This window comes from Melitaea cinxia, chromosome 16, assembly GCF_905220565.1.
Source record: "Melitaea cinxia chromosome 16, ilMelCinx1.1, whole genome shotgun sequence".
NCBI lineage: Eukaryota > Metazoa > Arthropoda > Insecta > Lepidoptera > Nymphalidae > Melitaea > Melitaea cinxia.
Genome location: NC_059409.1, coordinates 15,737,381 through 15,762,310, shown reverse-complemented (window position 1 = coordinate 15,762,310; position 24,930 = coordinate 15,737,381). Strand labels below are relative to the sequence as shown.

Genomic DNA, 24,930 nt, shown 5'->3' with positions numbered 1-24,930 from the left:
GCCTCTAATAGAATGAAAATGTTATGTATATTAAAAAAAAAAACGAGAAAGTAATCGGACACATCCTTCTTTCTCTGGAAAAGTAGACCTTAGCACCATAACAACACTCTGAAACAAATTCCTCTATATAAAAATTTAATATAAAAATAATAGCTGCCCCCGCAAACATTGTTTTGCCATATATGTAATAAACCCCCTTAAGTCCCCACCCCTAATAACTTAGGGGTATGAAAAATAGATGTTACGATTGATTTATCCAATATGCACACAAAATTCTTATATTGTGACACGAGAATTTTATATATAAGGTCATTTCATAAAAAAATTAGTAATCTTCTGTAAATTGTATCATTATTTTTCTTTTTCTCCTACGTTATCGACATCCAATTGCGTCAAACAAATATTTTTAATACGCCGATAAAAAAAATACTTGCCGATTAAACGCCTCTCACTTCTTAATGGATATCGGAGATCAATCTTTGACATATTGTTCGAGATGGGAAAATAAACTTGGGAAGGCTGTTGTGTTTTTATTGATTACATTTTTTTTTATTTTTTTTTATTATTATTTTTTAATATATATAGACTAGCGCTTGACTGCGATCTCACCTGAAGGCAAGTGAAGATGAAGCCTAAGGTGGTGCGCGCTTGCCTAGAAGATGCCTATTCACTCTTGATTTAAAGATACCCAAGTTATAGTTCGTTGGAAAACGGATTACATATATTACTTTGATATAATAATATATATTACTTTTACCACGACAGATATAGTTGTTTTTGATAATTATTACTAGTTAATTATATTCGAGAGAGAACGAAAGTAACCGACATATCCCACAGCATATAGCAAGCTGAAGTGGGAGTGGGCTGGTTAGCTGTGCCGCAGGACTGATGGCTGGACCAGACGTATCATGGAGAATAGACTGCGTGTTGGCAAACACAATGTGGGATGTTCTCAGGCCTATTGGACCTATGTTAGATTGCCGGTGAAGGCTAGAGGATGAGAATCATGGAAAACTGGGATGTCTGGCGAAAACTTGGGGAGGCCTATGTCCAGCAGTGGACTATAACAGGCTGAAATGATATAAATAATAATGGGTATGATGATTACCAGTTCTAAGACAGCATACATAATTTTACATAGAGTATTCTAAGACAGTGATAAATCAGTGCACTTGAGGTTACAATTTCAAAAGAATTTTGAAGATGTAGAAATCAAGGTTCGATTTTACTCAAATCACAAAGGCCATGATTATCAATTAATTAAAATGAAACAAAAAACATATTGGGCTCGTCCGGGATTTGAACCCGGGACCTCTCGCACCCTAAGCGAAAATCATACCCCTAGACCAACGAGCCGCTTGTATGTTTAGTTGAAATAATTGTATCAATTTTTATTGCAAGCAATCTCCTTTCACTTATCTTATACTATTAAACGAGCAATTCTTGTATATATATATAGAATCTGAATCTCGGAAACGGCTCCAACGATTTTCATAAAATTTAGTATTTAGGGGGTTTCGGGGGAGATAAATCTATCTAGCTAGGATTCATTTTCAGGAAATGTCGTTTTATCCCTGTTTTTAGGAATTGAAAAAAATATCGTTAGAATACGAAGGTAAATTTCGCATAAGTCAATGTAGTTGCAATAGCTCGGTGGGAAATCTGCCGCTCGGGATCAACCGAGAAGATCATGGTTCAAATCCCCATGTCCCTGATCAATTATTTTTTCTTTTTCTTTTTCTAATTGCATTCGTTATTTTTTATTTAAATAGACTGTTCTTATTTTTTATTATTATGTCGGTAAAATCGAAAAATATTATTCATATTTTATCAATATGTAATTCGTATTTATACTTTATGATTTCCAAAAAACACGATTTACTAAAAATACCGAGCTTAGCTCGGTCACCCGGGTACTGAAATATGATAAGAGCAAATACATGTATATTAGCTGCATCGCGCGGTTTCGATCGCGTTATTTTGTGGAAAGAAAAATACCTATCACAGGTGTACATGATAACATCCGGGACCGAGGGCTTAACGTGCTCTCTGAGGCACAGTGGTGAGACCCACAAGGACTGTATCCCCAGATCACGGCAAACATTTGCATGGCCAATGCTAATGTTTGTCATGTGCGGGGATTGCACCCGCAATCGCCAGCGCAACAGCCACAAACCAGTGTCGTGACCGTTGCACTAACGCATTGTTACGAGTGTAATATTATATACCTAGTATAGATTAAATTTATCTAATAAAAAACACACATAAGTTAAAAATTTAACACTAAAAGAATACAAATAAATGACATTCAGAATTTAAATCACTAATTATTGGTGGAGTGGGGCAAATTATTTTGATAGATACAGTACTACTATTACATTTTTTTTGATAAATACCTATGCACAGAAATATTACATTTATAAATATAAAAATGTAATATTCCTGCTGGCTTTGAAAAAGATAGGCCGAAGACGGGCAGTAGCGTCTTCGGTGCGACAAAGCCAGTACTGCGGTCACCAACCCGCCTGCCCAGCGTGGTGACTATGGTCAAAACACTCGAGTTCACGTTGCTTTTGGCGTAAACTTGTGGAGGCCTATGTCCAGCAGTGGACTGTATAGGTAGGCTATAATGATGATGATGATGATGATGAAATATATAAATACAAATATTACACCCAGAAACAGGCGAGAAACGAACCCACAACCCGCGGAGCAGAAAGCAGGGCCACTACAAACTGCTCCAACGAGATAGTCGAGTTATTGGTCTAGTTTATAAAAAGGGAATAAATCTTCAGGCTTAGTTTGTCAATAATCATGTAACACCCACGCAAACCAGGATTGATCAAAAGTCTATTACAATAAAAATTCAATAGTTTCAAAATTTTATCGCCTAGCTTAGAGAGCTTATGTTATCTTTATTACCACCATATCTATCTATACTAATAAACGAAGAGCCGATTGTTTGTTCAATTACACCGCGTAAAATACTGAACCGATTGGAATAATACTTATACCATAAGAAACAGAGTGTTTTGGAAAAGGTTTTAGTATATGATACTTATCGTGTGTGGACGGACAGAGGTCGCTAGTATCTATAATATATCAATGGATATTATCGATTTATCTCTAACTATATAATAGCATGACCAATTCGGCTAATTTATTTTTATGTATGTTCGTTAAGGCCCACGGAAGGTTTTAATACTAAAAAAAATAAAATGAAAAAAATATATATTTACTTTTGACAGAACGAAGTGTGTCCGGGCAGCTAGTAATATAATAAATACAAATTACCCGAACTGTATGAGCGGGCTCACTTTGTTTTTTTTTTGGGGGTATAGGGTTGGCAACACGCTTGCGATACTTCTGGTATTGTAGACGTCTAAGGCTACGGTAATCGCATACCATCTTGTTCGCCGAACTAGTTGTACAACCTGCACCTCGCGGTTTTATCCACATGACTTCCGATCTCTTGCGGATGTCGAAACAAAAAGATGCATGTGACTTATTTTGTATCTCCAGATATCTATGTATCAAGTTTCTTTACAATCAGTTTACGAGTTTTGAGAAAAAGTAACGAACATCCATTCATTTTCGACACAAACTTTCGCACTTAAAATATAATTAAATACTAATGTTTGGATATGAACTAGTCATAAACTAGAAATATATCTTGTTTTTGAATTTATACTTCTTTTGGCGTGAAAAATTATGAGAGTAAATTTTTACGATGCGCGCGCACACCGTCGAAAAAAACCGACACCCGACAGCTAGTCAACGAAGAAGTTAGCAATGTGAAGTTAGCTAGCCAATGAAGTATAACTTATTTTAGTTTTTTTTTTTGTAATGCATGCTATATCCGCATCTAGTAGACTCAATTGTACATACATACTTTACACTTTGTAATTTACTTTATATGTCTACTAGCTGACTCGGCAAACGTTGTCTTGCCGCTAAACGCTATTTAAAAATAGGGGTTAGTGGTAGAAGGGTGAAAATTAAAGGTCGTATGTAATTTTCAACGCCAAATCATAATAAAATAAAAAATAAACAATTTATCTAAAAATTAAAAAAATTAGGGGAGGACTACCCTTAACATTTAGGGGGATGGAAAATAGATGTTGTTCGATTCTTAGACCTACCCAATATGGACACAAAATTTCATGAGAATCGGTCGAGCCGTTTCGGGGGAGTTTAACTACAAACACCGCGACACGAGAATTTTATATAGGGGAAAACCGGGATAGATGCCTCACTTTTTGAAATAGCCACCTAATTTTAAAAATATGATTTTTATACGAATAATTTTTATTGATGTAGCTAGTTCAATCCTTTATGTTGAATTATTACTATTTTTTTTAACCTACCCAATGCAGATTAAGCAGAAATTAGCTTTTCGTGAACCCTTTTTTTTAGGATAGATGCCTACCGATATGGATAGTTGCCTCACCACGAAAATAGTGAGTAGGATAGATGCCCTTTAAACCGTGTAAACGAAAAACCCAAACCAAATGTTAGGTAGTTCTACTCCTAAAACATCGATTGTCTCCAAGAAACATGGGCCATAGTAATGAAAAACATTTTGTGTTTTTTTATATCTTTTAATTGTTATAATTAGAATATATATATAAATTTAAATAAATTTTACAAGCATTTATTCAACAAAAGTATAAATTCTTAATTGTTGGTCTAAAATTTTCATATCAAGTGTCAACATGCACATTGCACAATCATACTTTCTCATCGAAAGCTGACTGTAGGTTTTCTATAGTCCAAGAACATACTCGAGCTCGCATTCCTTCCTTTCGTTTATATTTTCGTGGCATAGTTCTGCTAGAATCAGTAAAACATGCAAACATAAATATACGTAAATACATAAAAAATATAACAGACACAAAAAAATTAAACGTATAAACTTACTATGTATATGGTGATTAAGGGCACCTATACCTCAAAAAATCAGGGCAACTATCCTTTGTGATTGGGATAGATGGCCACGTATTTTTTAAATAAATGATAAACAAAATAGCATCTATTTACAACTATATACAGACTTAATGACCCAGTATATAGACGTGATAAAAAATATAACGGAATTTATCACTATTTATAAAATTATACAACCTTAAATATTAACCTTTAAAACTTTGACGTGTTTGTAAATTTCGCCACGGAGACAATTACACACAGGAGCCAAACCCGTCCTTGCCACACGAATATTTGTGGATATCTGAGGTACGGGGTGACTTCGACTCCTACTTATGCGATTATTTTTATTTGTGAGTTCGGGATGTTAGGGTTTTAGAACATGAGGCATCTATCCCACTGCGGCATCTCTCCCGGTTTTACCATATTAGATATTAAATGATTATAGTCGGTTCTGTGGACTAATAAAATAAAAAAATAATAATTAAAAACATAAAAAACTTCTCACGTACAAGTAAACACACGCTTTTTTTAAAAAGATTAACTGCGCAGTTTTTTACGGTTCTTCTCTGCAGAATCTACACTCTGAATAGGTGGTAGCTTTACTTTTAAATATTAGTTATAATTTAATTTGTAAAATGATGATTCGAAGCTTTGAAATCTGTTTGAATAAACTTATGTAGGAATACATACTAAAATTACATTTTTCTTGTACCTCACCACGGTAATGCTCCTGGGAACCACACGCTTCCCAAATTAAGTGTCCCTATATTTTTGCCGGGTTATGAGCTATTCCCAAGCTGTTTACGAAATACCGCCTATCTACTAATAGCTTTGTGGGAAAACGGAGAATATTGGAATAAATTGGCCAATGGAGGGTTTGTACTGTGAGGGAAGTCCCACGTCATATGATGTACAAAACCACTCTAAGCGTTTTTATAGGTCGGCTTTCGGTTTAATGTTTATTTATTGAAAATTTTTAGTCGAAAACTGGTGTTTGTCGTATGGTCTCATTTGAACTTGAACGAGATTCGACGATTATTTTTGGAACGAAGTTCCTTATGGGGCATTGCAGAGCGCCCTAGTCGGTAAATAACGTCTGTAATGTTAAAAAAAAGCGTAAGATTTTTATGTATAGTCTATGTATGATGGCTATACAGTGTCTAATGTATAGTCTACGTGATCATTGTTATTATTATTGCAGTTTACTATTATTGCTATATCATTCGATGATTATTATATATTTTTATAAATCATTGTAAATAATATAATAATAATATAATAATATTTTTCTTTATTTCAGGTAACAATTGACCCATAAAACAATCCTTCTTAAACAATTCTTATAACACTAATACAACTAAAAAAAAAATAATGAATATCACGACAATTTGCAAAATACAACAATACAATAATAAAATCACATTAATAATAAATAATACCAAATACAAATAAATAATTTTAACAATAATTTCATTATATTAAAATAAAAAAATTAAAGGTGTTAAAATAATTTTGTAAAGTAGTTTTTTTGATTTTTATCAATAAGAAATCATAATTAAAAAATTATACCCGAATAATTATTTTCTTCATACCTCTAATACAACTTGATATTAATATCTATACAAATAACTAAAATTGGAGTGTCTGTTTGTAATATTAAAATAACCGCTTTTTAATAAATGCATATGGATGTATACATGGTACATATACCTAAATAAAATTTCTTAAATTTTTTTTTATCTATTTGTCTGTTTGTCCCAGCTAATTTCTGAAACGGCTGGATCGATTTTGACGAGAATTTCACTGGCAGATAGATGATGTAATAAGAAGTAACTAAGGCTACTTTTATTTTAGAAATTAATTGATTTTATAAATCTGCGAAATGAACAATAACTTTTGTAAAGTCCACACGGATTCCAAGTCGCGGGTACAACTAGTTTTATAATAAGGAACTTCTGTCCCATGACACCACACTGTTTTTTTTTAATATTTATAATAATGGGTATTTAATTGACTATTTATTCAACTAACTACGTATTACTTGTCAAACTAAATTGAAATTGTTTTTTTTTTGCGAGCAAACACAATTCGAATGTCTTTTTTTAAATATTAGTCGATATTATGTAGACTGTTGTAAGTACTTGCCCTGGATACAAATCTGTGATAATTAATTTCAGCTGTCTCGCTTTCCATCAAGAGTCTCTCAGTAACGTCATCAGTTTTGTCAACACAAACGGTATTTATTATTTGCGTTTCATTAACAAGCACTGAAGACTAAAGATCCCTACAGACGAAACGCGACACACACTGCAATCACTGACTGACTTTCAAAACCTTAGAAGCCGTTAGCTGTTTATAATTTAACAGGACCACACGACAAATACGAGCTATTGGATGAAAAATGAATCATCAAAAAGTTGAATTGTGAATCTCCTCCTTTTTTGAAATCAGTTAAAAGAAAAGTGACCAAGCGCTTCTAACTTGTAAGTCGGTCAAAGAAATCGTAAATTGAATTTAATGTTTAGAGCCCATTAAGTTACCTTTACCTAAAATAATGTACATACATGGGCCAAGTAACGTCACGTAATTATTTAGTGTACAATGTCACATTGAATCATTGCATGTGCTGTATCATTGTATGTTATACTATTCTCGTCGTATCATTTATGTACACGCTTTGATTTATTACGAGTACGGTAACAATAATAAAATATAATTGTGTTTGTTTGCAAACGAAAAAAAAACGACTTCAATTACTTCGGCCAGTAATATATAACGGGTAATGACAAACATCAGCCTTCGATTAAAAAAAGAATAATTTATATTAATCGCGTATTAAAAAAAGTTATGAGGTAACACAGATAAAAAATACAGTTGAATTGAGAACCTCTTCCTTTTTTGAAATACTTAATCCCGCAAGATCACGCTGTAACGCATTTAGTGTGACTCGCTCCAAAGGTATATCTAGGTTGACTCATTCTATGTTCTGGCTTACATCTAGACGAAAAAAAAAAAGAGACATTGAACGAAATATCGTACCCGAATTAATCACATAATGACCAGTGACATTTCTTTTTCTGTGTTTTTAACATTGTAACAAACTAGGCTTTTCGCTCGTAGCGTTGATAAAAAAAAACTAATATAACTTTTTATATCGTAAACTAGCTGACTCGGCAAACGTTGTCTTGCCGCTAAACGCTATTTAAAAATAGGGGTTCGTGGTAGAAGGGTGAAAATTTAGGGTTGTATTTTTCAACGCCTAATCATAATAAAATAAAAAATAAATAATTTATCTAAAAATAAAAAATAAAAATTTAGGGGTGGACTACCCTTAAAATTTAGGGGGATGGAAAATAGATGTTGTTCGATTCTCAGACCTACCCAATATGCACACAAAATTCCATGAGAATCGGTCAAGCCGTTTCGGAGGAGTTTAACTACATACACCGCGACACGAGAATTTTATATATTACATTAATATCATTGATATAAACTTTAATGAAGCTACCTTGACTAATTATATATATATATATATATTGTCTATATAACAGTAATATCATAAAACACGATTGAAGTGTCTGTGTAAACGTATCATCTGGCTTTTGTTGGTAAGAAATTTTCTCAGCAATCCTCTTGCACAAGTTTGACTTCGATTTGAGGTCAGGAATATTGACTATTCGACGATGTTTTTATTTTTATTTTATAAGAAATAATAAGTAATAAATTTTAGTTCAGAAGGATGGATTACTCTCATTCTTGACTTTGTTTTTTTTTTTTATTTAGAAATTTTTGTTTGTATTTCTTTGACATTTGATACTACGAGTATCAAAGTTAGGTTCCATTTCTGTCTATGTACGCTGTATGTGATATAATGTGAGTTACTTGTAACCAATGAATTAATTTTTCTTTGACTGATGGACACGGATTAAAATCCCGCTTAAAATGCTCTATTTGTAAGTAACTACGGAGTTTCTTAGCCAGTCTACTTTGCTGAATTTACATTCGTAAACATTATTAGCTTCACTTTATTCATAATTAATTCATTAAAAACAAAGAATTATTATTTTCAGAGATAAAATTTAATTTAAATGATAAAAATTTTATTTATGATTTTATTTATAATTCCTTTATGTTTAAAAAAATATATTTTGATTGGTTCAAATAATAATAATGATAATAATAATAACGTTTATAAATTTAACTTTGAATATTATAATTTTTTGTAATTTAAGACATTTAATAGGTTGTGAGTTTTAATATAATTTTGAATCTTACTTTGATTAAGTTGCAGACATTGTTTCTGTCAACGAAAAATATAAATTTTTACATTAATTATTTTAATTAGGAGGACTGGAATTATAAGTTTGCAAGATTTGTTTATGCAAACTGTTTAACTGTTAAAGTATAAATTGTAATTCCAATTAAGCACGTTTCGTTAATAAGCGACGAAAATGAATATCGTATTGTTTATGAGATGTATATTTAAGCATCGTATAATTGACTAATTAATTATTAATTTGGATACAGTCCAGAACTCGACCGAATAATCGAGATATTTGACTAAACTGGATAAATAATTAAACCCTAATACGCTTGGACAATTACGGGGTGGCCTTTTAGGATATTGGATAGTGTATATTCACGGGTAATATTTTTAATCTCTTATGTAAGTTACTGATAGACTATCGGGTATTTTATAAGTAGAAATTAAATGAGGTGGGAGAGAGAGAGAGATTTTGGTTTCAAGAGTTTGTAAAAAGAAATACATATTTCTTGTGTCTACATATAAAAAATACATAGTACTTGGCATGTAAGGTTGGATTTGATGTTTGAAAAAAAAAACATTAGTCTGAATAAATAAAATAAAAAATACCTGTAATTTTGTCAGTTCTATACTTTCATTAAGATAGCCAGTATCGTGTTTTTGTGTTTAATTATTACCATATAATTTTGAATTAAAATTTTTAATACCTAATATCGGTACATTAGATTTACCTATACCTACATGTGATGCTAGGCAGATCATGACTTGTCACAATATGCCAAACTTTTCTGACCTCCTTTTTTATTGAACATCTTTGACTAAATTAAGGATTGTCTGTTGAGGTTGAGCGCGGCACTCCTGATGGACACGTTTAAAACTAAAAATCGTAATTATATTGTCCTTTATTTAGTTCCGTAAGAACTAATTACATTACAGAACGGTACTGAATTTTAAGGTCAAATGTAACCAGCGACTTTGCTTCTATGATCTTATGTCGTGCTAGTTTCATTCAAATCTTTTCAGCAGAACTAAGTATAGTCGAATCCAGTCAGTTATCAATTACATTTCAAAAGTTTTCGAAATATTTATCATGTATGAATACAGTTCCACTACCGCCTTGGAACTTAAAAAGCCGACCGATAGCGGGATAACCAACCAACTGCTGGCTTCGAAATGCACAGGCCGAAGACGGCAGCAGCGTCTTCAGTGCGACAAAGCCAGCCCTGCGGTCACCAACCCGCCTGCCCAGCGTGGTGACTATGGGCAAAACACATGAGTTCACGCCATTTTTGTCGTGAACTTGTGGAGGCCTCTGTCCAGTAGTGGAGTGCGAAAGGCTGCTGTGATATGTTTATCTATTACATGTATTAACCACCAAGACCATCCAAGACAATATAGATATCATTTTCTACATTTCGATAAACTTTATTACAGGAAACTTAAAAACTAATCTGTAAATGACTAAATGAACCCCCAATAGACATCTTGATAATAGTTACTACAAGTTTAATAACTGTGTTAAAAAAACTCACTTCAATTACACCGACAAGTAATATAAAGCAGGTAGTCGAAAGAATAGTCAAGTAAATACGCGTTATCAAATATTACTCAAAAACTAGATCAGATATCGATCAAATTTAAATGGATAATCCGACAAGCACCAGCTATCGATTAAAACAGAATTATGAAAATCGGTACACTCATAAAAAAACGTAATGATGCATATTTAACTGACTACTTTTTCGACTACTTATATTACTCGTTAATGTAAATTGAGGTCGATTTTTTTCCATTTGCAACCAAACAACGGTCCGTATTATTAATCGAATCACATTTCGCCAACATTACATTGACCCTTAAAGCCTCAGTTCAATGTGACAGGGTTAAACGTCGGTATTTGGGTATTCAGATCATTCAAGCAATTTAAGTTGAGCGTCAATATGTGAAAATCAGATCAGGGTTAAGCTTTCATTGGAAATGTCAACTTAGAATGTCTATTAATAAATTTTGATTTATATCATACATACATTATTATTACATAGTATAAAATAAAGACGCTTCCCGTTGTATGTATGCTTAGATTTTTAAAACTACTCAACGGATTTTGATGCGGTTTTCTTTACTAAATAAAGTGATTCCAGGAGAAGGTTTATATTTATAATACATGCATAATATAGTAGTTGAACACTGATAGTTTTTATAACCGTGCGAAGCCGGGGCGGGTCGTTAGTTAGTAAATAAAATCTGCTTTAAAATTAACTAATACACAATTTCGATCAAACAGTTGTGATCGCATATATATACATATAATATGCCTACAATATATCTATATGTATATATACTTACAACATTGCTTGGGAGCGATGTTGTTTAGCTGTGATTTTCTGTAAGGTTAATTTTGAGCAAATGCCTCAATAAAATGTATGTTTTTCTTATTGTGATGTTATATTTGCTAAACATGTTTTTTCAGATATTTGGATATCTCAAAGGTATATTTCAGTCATAGTTGTTATCACAGATTTCTGAAAGAATATAATATGTTCTTATCATACGTCATAAGTGAAAGGAGATTGCTTGTAATAAAAACATATATAATTATTTCGACAAAATATATGAGCGGCTCGTTGGTCTAGGGGTATGATTTTCGCTTAGGGTGCGAGAGGTCCCGGGTTCAAATCCCGGACGAGCCCAAGTGTTTTTTGTAGTTTTTATGATTACCAATATTATGTGATACTGTAGAGATAAGGTTGGAAACGTCTGAATTTAAGTTAATTTACTATTATTAATTTAAAGAATATTATAATTATTTTGTAGAGGACTTTTTCACCACTAGCAGATATAATACATCTGGCATATAAGATGCTGATAGTGTTTCAGATAAGCAGTGCAACAATAACAATAAATAGTGCAGCACTGCAAGGTTTTATCATAACAGTCTTAGAATAATAAATATATTCTTCTATATTTAATTGTGTTTGCTGGCAAACGAAAAAAAACTGACTTCAATTACATCGACAAGTAATACAACGTAGGTAGACGAAAAAATAGTCAAGTAAATATGCATTATCAAAGATAACTCCAAAAGTTGTAATAAGATCTCGATGAAATTTAAATCTGATCACACGATAATATCAATAACATCGGCTTTCGATTAAATTAAAAATCATCAAAATCGGTACACCCAGTAAAATTTTAAGCGGATTGTCGAGAGTTTCTCTCGATTTCTCTGGGATCCCATCATCAACTCCTGGTTTCCTTATCACGGTACCACACATAGGATATCTCCTTTCCAAATAAAAAAGAATTATCAAAATCGGTTCATAAACGACGAAGTTATCCCCGAACATACCTCCTCCTTTTTTGAAGTCGGTTAAAAATTGAATAAAATGGTGTATGCAATTCAAACACGGCAGAAGTGAAACTTCTGAAAAGTAGTCAAAAGAGATTTTATTCACCGAGAATATAAAATACGGTGTAATGTATTCTATCTCATTCTCTCCTTTACGTTTATGTGTTTGTTTCTTTATCGTGATGCATTTTCGCAGATACAATGCACACACACAGACCCACACACACACACACACACACACACACACACACACACACACACATACACAAACTCACTCTCTCTTTCACTCACACTTTTACTGGCGGACAGGCACACATCACTCCAGATACATGTCATAAATATAAAAGATATATATATAAATAATATATATAAAAACGTTTGTATAATAAGACAAAACACCAAACATGCCTATATCTAACTTGTGCTATAATTGCTGGAGGAATCACTGCCTGCCTAAGATACAGGACTTTCCTACTTTAGGCGGCAGGGGTTTAAAATTCAGTGCACAGATATATTATTAAATATTTAAAATAAGCATATACAAAATAAATAAGCATATAAAGTCTATGAATCCAAGAGTCTTAAAAGACACCAATAAGGTTCTTTATAGTATAAGCGAGCATTTAAAAAGAAATTAATATGATTAAAGGATTAAGGAAATACGTAATGAATAGATTATAAATAGAGCTTCCTTACATATATACTGTTTTGTCTGTATTTTATAACGTAACTACAACTATATGTCTGAAATTGTAAAATATTTTCTGTTTCTCTTTAATAACTTTCATTTCATTTCATTTCATTTTCGTTTCAATACTTTTCAAATAACAACGGCTCTAAAGAAGTTCACATCAAAAATGTCAAGGCATGTGTATTTTATTTATCAATTGACCTAACTAGTAAATATCTTTATTAGATAACAGAAAATATGAACCGAACTACTTTATATAATGTAAACCATACAATAGATATAAATACATATATATAAGAAAGAACTCGTACAAAGCAGGTTTTATCGGTCGAAAAACGATCTCTTCGAGACGATTTGGATGTGGGGTACAATAAAGTAATAGGGTTTGAAAGCAATGAGAAAATTTGTAAGCGGACTTTATTTGTCGTGGCCGTACTTCTTTTGCGGTTTATTTTTATACGATTTATAAATTATCCTCGAATCTTATTTTATATGCTTAGATAATTGATAATAATAATAATAAAAACTCTTTATTGTACACCAAGAGTGAGCAAAAATACAAAAATAAAAACAGGAGTTAAGTACAAAAGGCGGCCTTATCGCTAATGAGCGATCTCTTCCAGGCAACCTTTGGGTAAAGGAAATGGTATATATGTAGACAGTTTAGGTGTACCTAAACATATACAATATTTAGACAAATAAATAATGTAAAAAAAAATAATAAAAATTAAAATAAAGTATCTGTATGTACATGGCATATATAAATGGAAAGTTGTAATAGACAATTGATATTTGACGTTTTAACATTGAGACTTTCACGTGTACAATAATACTTTGTTTTTTTTTTTTTTTTTTTTTTTTATATAAATCAATCAGTTCAGACTATTGCAGTCCACTGCTGGCTTCCCCAAGTTTGCACCAGACATTCCGGTTTTCCGCAATCCTCATCCAGCCTACACCGGCAATCTTACGTAGATCGTCGGTCTAGCGGGCCGCAAGTCATTTCACACTGCGTTTTTATATTTTCTACATAAATAATAAGAAAAAAATCGTACTAAATGTGAGTCTGGATTGTCGTAACAGACAAGATATGAGACAAGACGTTTTAGGGAATATCTCGCTCAAAACCTAGAGACCACCTAGGACATATAATAAGCTAACATAAGTCTCACAGCTAAATAGCTCCTGGAGGTAAGCTGTGTTGACAGCGGGGTAAAGTGCGGCAAGGAGCTTTCGATGTTCTGGTTAGCGTTTACAATCTAGGGAATACGCTTGTTTGTTACCCTAGAGGTACAGAAATGGCTTGTGTCCCTCTGGTGGTCAAATTCTTTTACTCTCATGTAGAAGATTTATACGAGCAGTCTGCGGGTCAGCTATATGCAGAAGTCGTATAACACCCTGCGTGTACAGTACAACAACGCCTTCAAGGCATTGCTGGGGCTGCCGCAAAACTGTCTTAGGGTTATTGCCGATAGCAGAGACTGTTGCAGTCGAGCATATAATTATGTTATATTACGAGGTCAATTAGTTTTTAATTACTAACAATAGCTATTAACCTTTTATCTTTATCTTATTATTTTTAGTAACAATTATAGATCTTTTCTCGTCCGACTAATAAATATTTTTATTTATTTATTTTTATTTTATTAGAGTTTAAGCCACACTGGTTTATAGTGAGCTGATTTTTTTGGTTAAAAATCTCGTAATTTCAAGTTGATATTGTGATACATTAATATCAAGAAAACCTTAGAATTATTTAAAAAAAAATATGTAATTGAATGTAGAAACTAAAAAAATTATTATATCCACCTACTGTAACACAAAACTAAACACCATCAAACTCACCGTATCGTAAGTTCACAATGAAATTTAGAAAACATGATGTTATTCGAAAACGATAAAATCATCATAAACCAAAACAGGCGAGGGTGCTTTTAAATATATTGCTTCATTTTTCAGCGTCGATCGTCGGCTTTCCCGCGGAGATAGGGTCTTGAGTTAGTGTTGCCAACTACAAAATGTTACCCATGGCTTGCTAGCCGTGGTAGAAAAATTTCTTAAGACATAATGTCTTATAAAATTATTATATTATCTACTAGTCCTATTTTAATAGTTTAGTACAGTGCAAGATGGCCATGGTATGTTAAAAGTTATAGGCTTTACAAAATCAGTATAAGTCTTTTTTTTTCTTTAACTGAGGTAGGGCACAGCAGGAATTTCCTGCTCAAAATATGGAGCAGCCCGACTGGGGTGGTACCTCGACCTTACAGAAGATCACAGCAAAATAATACTGTTTTCAAGCAGTATTGTGTTCCTGTTGGTGAGTAAGGTGACCAGAGCTCCTGGAAGGATTGGGGATTGGGTCGGCAACGCGCTTGCGATGCTTCTGGTGTTGCAGGCGTCTATAAGCTACGGTAATCGCTTACCATCAGGTGAGCTGTACGCTTGTTTGCCGACCTAGTGACATAAAAAATAAAGTCTTCTTGGTATTAAGTAATATCCATCAATATAATAACAATCAATTTGGCAAACTAATCTGGAATAATTGTCGACTTTCTAAACAACTCTTCTCAACTGCGTCCATCGCACACTCGCACGTCGTGCGGTCTAAAGCACACTCGTTTCTTTTTAATTTATTTTGGTGGGGAGAGTTCTTTGAGTTGGCATCCCTGAACACTAAACTCTATCATCCCTCACGTACAATGTTTACGTAAAACAGGGTGACCTAGTTATGGTACTGGAGGCATCGACTCGGATTTTTGTGGACAAACTTTATATACAATAATTTTCCTTGAGTAGGTTCATTAATTCAAATCGACGAGGAAAATGTGCCCTAATTTAAACAATTTCCAAAAAAAGCAGGAGATTCTCAATTCGACTGTATTTTTGTGTAGTGTATGTCTCCTCAAACTTTTGACTGCGTGAACCGATTTCGATAATTTTTTTAATCGAAAGCTTCTGCTTGTAATGGGACCATACCCATTTAAAATTGATCGAGATGTGACAAGTACTTTCGAGTTATTACTAATAATGCGCATTTACTCGACTATTTTTTGTCTACCTACGTTGTGTTACTGGCCCGTGTTTTTTTTATATCACTAGGTCGGCAAACAAGCGTATGGCTTACCTGATGATAAGAGATTACCGTAGCTTATAGACGCCTACAATACCAGAAGCATCGAAAGCGCGTTGCCGACCCAATCCCCAATCGAGCTCTGCCCCAGGAGCTCTGGTCACCTTACTCACCAACAGAGACACAATAATGCTTGAAAACAGTATTATGATCCCAGTCAGGCTGCTCCATATTTTGAACAGGAAATTCCTGCTGTGCCCTACCTCAGTTATTGTATATATGTGTATTTGCTGTTGGTCTTTTTTCGTTTGCAAGCATCATTATATGTATTGGGTAATATTGTTTTTTTTGGAATTTACTCATTAATAATCGATTTTCATATAATACCCCCGGTATGAATAAAATATGAGGAGTAAAATCTACTAAACGAATGACCTCGTTACGTTTCTCGCAACGCCATCTATCGAAACCCTGTTGGGTTCCGATATATTATGACGTTTTCTAATAACGATATCGATCGATGTATAGATGGTGTTATGTGATTCGTTTATTTACCATTTGATATGATATTAATCTTTTTCTTAGACTAGTAAGCCTTTTTTGTGCCTATTTAGATCTGAATATATTTTAATCTGAATGAGTAAATTCCAGTCGTGCGTCGGAGCGTACACACACTTTTTTTTTTACTAGTTGACCCTGCGAACTTTTTATGACTAAATGAGTTTTCAAAAATATATCGCTTTTGTACAAACCCTGTCCTGAAAATAACGAACAAAAAAGAATTGTCGATTTTGTTGCAGTCGTTCTAAATTTATCATTTATCAATTTTATATTAAACAGAAATAAAAAAGCAAAGAATACGGCTTGAAATTTCCTCGAGATTTTTACGTGTTATTTTCTTTTATAAGCTTTATATGTTAGTTCAAATCTGCCGGAAATCACGAAAATTGCTCCGAGGGCAATTCCCTTAAGTAAATTTAAAAAATGTTGTTGTTTGTTACACATTAGTGTAAGCCGTATTTTTGTATTCCCCACTGTCGCTATTTATTTTGCGTCAACATTATTTTTGTGTCGTTACATTTTATTTTCTCGTGAATATTCGGTTTGTTGTAATGTTTATTAATTTTTTCTTTTTTTATATTTATTTATTTTATATTATATTTATATAAGATGTATTATCTTGATAAAATCGAAATGAAATCTTTTTATTTCAATTTTTATTTTGTGTTGGATAGTCTATTTACCGAGGAAGCATATAGGCTTAAATAATAGGCTTAATAATATTTTCGGTACATTTTTTTCCTCAAATTAACGCCGATGAAACCGCGGGGAATAGCTAGTAATCAAATAAATAATTTAATAACCAGATACGTATCAATAAATAAATAAATTTCAAATTAGTCAATTGACGCCGATTTGGTGTTCAAAGTATTAAAAGTTCAATCGGAAAATGAAAAGCGGTTAATTTAATTTACGATTCAAAGGAAATATTAAAACTCGATCGAGAGTCCATTATCCAATCTGAAAAACAAATGATTGAATGATTGAAAAAAAAAGATCACTATACGAATGCGGTCAACCCAATTGATTGAACGGTAAATAAGCCTTTGTTCATCGTTTTTAAGCCATTTTGATTGAAACGCGTTATAATCGTTTTGTAACGAAACAGTTTCATCAATTTCAATTGAATTTAGATTAAATAACACTCGTGATTATTTGAGCTTGTATGTGATTACTTTAACGATATATATATATATAGATATATATATATATATATATATATATATATGAACAAATGAGAATGGTCATGGTTCGCTTAACTTTAATAAGTAGGTACTATAATATAAGTAAAGGACGTAAGGACGCTTCTTTAGGACCTCTAGCTACCTTACCCTAAATACACAATACCACTTAAGATCAGTATGATTGTATTTGAATGTGATCTGTAGAGTTAAGGTACTTCCAAAGTCCGGCTACTCTGTATTCTATATTACCTGTCCTAGCGTGTATTAATTTAAATGAAATCTAAAATCAAACTAATTTGTCAAAATTTATGTTGTTGATTCACTTTTTTTCTTACTGTTACTTATAATGTTGAATGTATTTCTACACCCGTAAAGTCGTAGAGATTGCTCCCTAGCGACAAGATCGTCTTACTGTCTGTCTAGTTTTAAGTTACATTAATTTAATTCTGTTTTATCAATTATTTAAAGTGATTATTTTCTTGTAATTATTTGTTTATTAGCGTTTTTATTTTTTATTTACTTTACAGACCACCATCGGCACATCATATAGTAATTGTGTTTGCACATAAACGAAATAAACCGACTTCTATTACATCGACAAGTTATACAACGTAAGTAGACGAACAAAATTAACAAAAGCACTAGTCACCACTACGATTTTCGAAGGTTAGCCTCGACTCCTCTAGGATAGCATCATCAGATCCTGGGCTCCTTATCATGGTACCGCCCTTGAGATATCTCCTTTCTAACTAAAAAAGAATAATCAAAATCGGTTCAAAAACAACGAAGTTATCCACAAACATACACTAATATATATATACAGTCGAATTGAGACACCTCCTCCTTTTTTGAAGTCGGTTAAAAAACATTATTGGTGTAAAAGGTACGGTTGTACATGATTGTACATACAGTTTAGTATGATTTGTCTTTACAGGTGCATATTTACTGTGCAATAGTTTGTATGCAAATAAAGTTAACAAAAAATAAGCAAAACTGTAGTATGACGAAACTTTTAATGAAATACAAAAGTCTGAAACAATATAAACACAGTCAGTTAGTAGCTCAGCCTATTGTAGTCCACTGTTGCACATAGGCCTCCCTAAGTTTGCGCCAGACATCCCTGTTTTCCGCAATCCTCATCCAGCCTACACCGGCAATCTTACGTAAATCGTAAAAATATATAAATATAAAATAATTTAATTTACCTCATATATAAACACATGATAATTAAATTATATTACCTAATTATGTTAATAACTTTCTTGTTATTTTTTCATTTCTAATTATACAAAAAATACACTTATCTATACAAATAAATAAAATTGGAGTGTCTGTTTGTAATATTTAAATAACCGCTTTTTACTCAATGCATATGGATGTATGCACGGTACATTTACCAAAATAACATTTTATACAAGTTTTGTCTATCTGCCTGTCTGTCTGTTTCTTCCGTTTAATCTCTGAAACGGCTGAATCAATTTTGACGACACTTTCACTGGCAGATAGCTGATATAATAAAGCGTAACTTGGGCTACTTTTATTTCAGACATTTTTTATTTTATAACTCTGAGAACTAAACAATAACTATTTTGTTAAATTCCATACGGACGAAGTCGCGGGCACAGCTAGTTACCAAATATATAAAAGAAAACATGTCAACGATGTCACAAGATTTCGTTTCGTGTTTCATATCATTGATCCCGTAAAATATGACAAACTCCTCGTGCTACTTAGCCCTTTAGGTCAGGTTATGTTTTTATACCTGTCAGGTTAATTGACCCATCCATCGTACATGAAGACACCCAAACAGAACAAACTTTAAATCTATATAATTTCATAAATGTGATATCCTAATTTTAAATATAGCTCAGAAGTTAATAGCCTTACCATATTATTATGTTTATCTCCGAAATTCCTGTTTAAATGAATTAAGATATGAAAGCCATTATGAGATAAGTTTGAAAAGGAAATTAGATAACTTGTGATCCTCTAAACTATTTATATCAAAAGATTCTTCAATTCTAAATGATTTATAAAAAGTTTACAATTATATATATTACATATATGTACAATGAAATGAAATGATAATGATATATATATATATATATATATATATATATATATATATATATATATATATAGCATACACACACAGTCGACTGTTATACTTAGTTTTTTTTTTATTATAAATGTACATAGAAATAATACATATATAAATAAATAAATACAAATATTACACCCAGACTCGGGCGGGAATCGAATCCGAACCGATAACATAAACTACCATCTTGGAACTTATAAAGCCGACGGATGGCGAAATAACCATCCAACTGCTGGCTTTGAAATGCACAGGCCGAAGACGGGCAGCAGCGTCTTCGGTGCGACAAAGCCAGCCCTGCGGTCACCAACTCGCCTGCCCAGCGTGGTGACTATGGCAACACACATGAGTTCACGCATTTGGGTAACTTGTGGAGGCCTATGTCCAGCAGTGGTCTTCAATAGGCTGAAATGATGATGATGATGATGAACGAACGTCTAAAAAAATTACATCTAAATATGTATTAGAAACTAAGGTAATGTACTCAGTGTTATCCAGCAATCTTAACTTAGTCTCAATATTTAATTAACTCAAAATCCTTATGTCTCGGAATATATTACATTTCTATAATAGCTCCTCTCTACTGTATGTGTATTTATGTGTTTCTTTGTACATTCCTGTTACGTAAATTTTTTTCACATCTTTCCAAACTCCCAACGTTAGTGCTCTGCCTAAAGGTTGCCAGAAAGAGATCGCTGTATTAGCGATAAGGCCGCCTGTTGAAACTGTTGCAACATTTATATTCATAATCTCATGTATTATTACCATTTTCTGTTGATCTACGAAAGTGTGAATTAAAAAAATGAAATTAAAAAGCAAAGACCTATCTTCGCATTTAAAATCATTTTTTTTTTTAGAATGTTACGTTATCACTGAACGACAACTGTTATATTTCACTGGGAGTTACAGTTACACACGAGGGCGAAGTCGCCAACGAGACGCCAGTACTATAAAAGCTAAGCGGTCTTATTTCACTCGTGTTGCTATAACGCTACTTCCGTTAGTCATATTGCGACTTCATATTTATGTACAACGGATGCAATTCTATTCAGCCTTCGAAATGATGTACAATTTATAGATAATAATGTGTTGCCTCGATAAGACTAGTGATAAAAAAATGTGAGTAATATAAATAAATAAATATATACACAATACACACACAGTCGTCTGTTCGTAAAGTAAGCAACTTAATGCTTGTGTTATACGTAACAGCCAGTAGTAGTTAAGAAAGTATTGTAAAGTAATTTAAAAAAAGTACCAATCACTTAGCTAGGAAATTTATTACAATGCGATCAGCATAAATTAAAAATCTCCCTTCTCAGCAGAATCTTGGGGCTGAATAAATTTAGTAAAGTTCCGCGGGACTCGATAGTAAAAAAATATGTCTTCTTTTTTTAAATTCTATTGTTTTATTTTCACGCCTTTTTTTTCATGTCACTAGGTCGGCAAACAAGCGTACAGCTCACCTGATGGTAAGCGATTACCGTAGCCTATAGACACCTGCAACACCAGAAGCATCGCAAGTGCGTTGCCGACCCAATCTCCAATCCCCCCAGGAGCTCTGGTCACCTTACTCACCAAAAGGAACACAATACTGCTTGAAAACAGTATTATTTTGCTGTGATCTTCTGTAAGGTCGAGGTACTACCCCAGTCGGGCTGCTCTAAATTTTGAGCAGGAAATTCCTGCTGTGATAACGCCTGATATTTTACTTGTAATGGGTGGCTGTTTTTTATTCTTTATGAAATTTAATAAATCATGTATAGTAATCATATTGTTTTCTAATGTTTACGCGAATGTTGCTCACTATAATCAAATAGCCTTTTCGGATTTTACCTGAAGTTTCAGATACCTTATAGCCACCACGGTCATGGGAGGACTTAGCCTACTACCTTGTGGTAATCAATTAGAAATGTTGATTCTGCTGAGAAGAATCGGTAAGAATGTATGCGGTATCTATCGGAACCAATAGGTATCCAGTTGATGGTGTAACGACTTTTTCTAATAACGCCATCTTAGACAGATGGCGTTATTTGATTAGTTTATTTACCATTTGATATGGTATTAATCTTTTTCTTAGACTAGTAACCCTTTTTGTGCCTATTAAGAAGTCGATCTGAAGACACACATTTCACATTTTCACATCTGACACACACACATTTTTTTAAATCTGACTCGCAGATATTCTCATAACTCTATATCTTTATCTACTATCTGATTCCTCGATTTTTTCCCGAAAAGACATCAATATTTATTAAAATTACTTTAATGCAAGTCTTATCCTAATAATAACGAATAGATTAAAAAATCCAATTTGAAGCAGTCATAGATTTCTCATTTATATATATAACTAGATAATACAATACCAATTTCATATATAATTAGATATATATTTACTCCGCAATCATAAAAAGTACATAAAATAAATGAAGCAAGAACAACAAACCCGAGTTCACTTCGTCTAACGTCGAAGTAAATAAGGCTTCACGGAAGAGCGCTCGCTACCGTCACAAACACTTTCCAGCGCGTCTTAATAGCTGATCGTTACAATAGATTACGATGATAGTGCTGTCCCTCGACGTTATCGATAGTGTTATAAGATATATCGATATATAAAAGTCACTATACCATCACATTTAGCCAACATTTTCTGGTTCTCTGGAAATTATTGTCTGCACTATGCTATACTATATATACTTTACTATTTTAGAGCGATACTTAACCAAACAATCAAGTTATAGACGTAAATGTCATGTTTTCATCACGCTTCCAACTACATCATCTACATTTCCCACGAATGCTGTATTCCTCCTTACATACAAAGGAATATTTTTGTAACTTGTGGGTTCACCAGTTCAGCAGGCTAAAATGACGAAACTAAATTAAAGCTGTAAGTCAGGACTTATTTGACTCCATGTAACCTCAAATTTTTTTGCCTAAATTTCGGTCAGTGCCCAATTTTCCTCATCCATTATTAAATATTTAAATAAATCAGTTGTCAAAAGGTTGAATTTAAATATAATAATCATATAATAATAATAGGTCATGAGATGTGAAACACCAGCAACTGCTAACCAATGTAATACATAAAAAAATTGTGTTTGCTGGCAAACGAAAAAAAAAACCGACTTTAATGACATCGACATACTTGTCGATACAATAAATAAATACAACGTAGGTAGACGAAAAAATAGTCAAGTAAATACGCATTATCAATATTACTCCAAAAGTTGTAAACAGATCTCGATGAAATTTAAATTTGACCACATGATAAACATTGGCTTTTTATTAAATTACAAATATTCAAAATCAGTACACCAGCAAAAAGTTATTAAGGATTTTCGAGGGTTTCCCTCGACTTCTCTGGGATCCTATCATCAGATCCTGATTTTCTTATCATGATACCACACTTATATACGGTCAAATTGAGTAATCTCCGACTTTATTGAAGTCGGTTAAAAATGACATCATTCAAAGCACTTTTCAATTGTCATTTTTTAAATTTAATCTACCACAAATTAACAATGTAAATTTTCGGTTAGTAATAAAATAATTATTATAAATATAAATGTATCGATAACGTTACAACACTAGAACTAAAGCGGTCGACGAATAGTAATGCGTGCGTTAATCACAGGTGAGCCGCCAGTAACAAGCTCACGGACCGTAGTATTATCGTCAGTAGTTCGAACAACACGTGCTAAGTTCTTGTTAGTACTGTACTAGTACTGAAATACTAAGATCTCATATATTAGACTTGCTCATTGGCGCAGTTTGTAGAGACCCTGCTTTCTGCTCCAAGGGATGTAGGTTTAATTTCCTCACCCAAAGTGGGTGTAATATATATTCTCGATTCTTCTCTACAGAATCAACATTCCGAAATGTTGGTAGCTTCATATTTAACGATTTTGCTCAAAATATGGAGCAACCTGACTGGAGAAGTACCTCGACCATAAATAAGATCCTATCTACAAAGATCACAGCTAAATAATACTGCTTTCAAGCAGTGTCTTGTTCTTGTTGGTGAGTAAGGTGATCAGAGCTCCTGACGGGAATTGGGGATAGGGTCGGCAACGCGCTTGCGATGCTTCTGGTGTTGCAGACATCTATAAGCTACGGTAAACGCTTACCATCAGGTGACCTAGTAATATTTAAAAAAAATAAGTCGGCTGTTACAACACAATCATAAAATTGCTTACCATTGATACATCGATCGTGTGTGTGTGATATAAGATATTTATTTATTTTAGATATTATACTAAAGAAAAGTAGATGATTCTTTTTTTAATTGGAAGCTGGTGATTGTCCCATGGTCAGATTTAAATATGATTGAGATCTGACAAGCGATTTTTGAGCTATTTCTAATAATGCGATGAATGGTGTAATGTACGTTGGTCGATGTAATTGAAGTTGTTTTTTTTTTTCGTTCGCAAGCAAAGACAATTATTCGTATCTTGTTTTATCCTATCATACCGTTGTAAAGATATACTTTAAATTATTACTCAGTAGACGATAATAACTTCGATTCATTTATCGATATTAAAGACAATGTCTTATCATAGAAATTACAAACATTCTTAATATAATCGTGCGGTCAACAATACAAACATTATAATCCTGCGGTCACCAACCCGCTCAGCGTGGTGACTGTGTGCAACACACATGAGTTCACGCCATGTTTGGCGCTAACTTGTAGAGCCCTATGTCCAGCAGTGGACTGCGATAGGCTGAAGTAATGATTATGAGTGATGAATATCAGTAAAGAATCTTAATATTCT

General features: G+C 33.0%; 2 non-coding genes across 2 annotated transcripts; one reads left to right on the top strand and one right to left on the bottom strand.

Moving 5' to 3' along the window:
- Nucleotides 1-1,287: 1,287 nt before the first annotated feature.
- Trnap-agg lies at nt 1,288-1,359 on the bottom strand. Its single transcript has one exon. It is a non-coding gene; the product is annotated as a tRNA-Pro (tRNA).
- Nucleotides 1,360-11,814: 10,455 nt separating this feature from the next.
- Trnap-agg lies at nt 11,815-11,886 on the top strand. The gene has a single exon. It is a non-coding gene; the product is annotated as a tRNA-Pro (tRNA).
- The last annotated feature ends 13,044 nt before the right edge of the window (nt 11,887-24,930 follow it).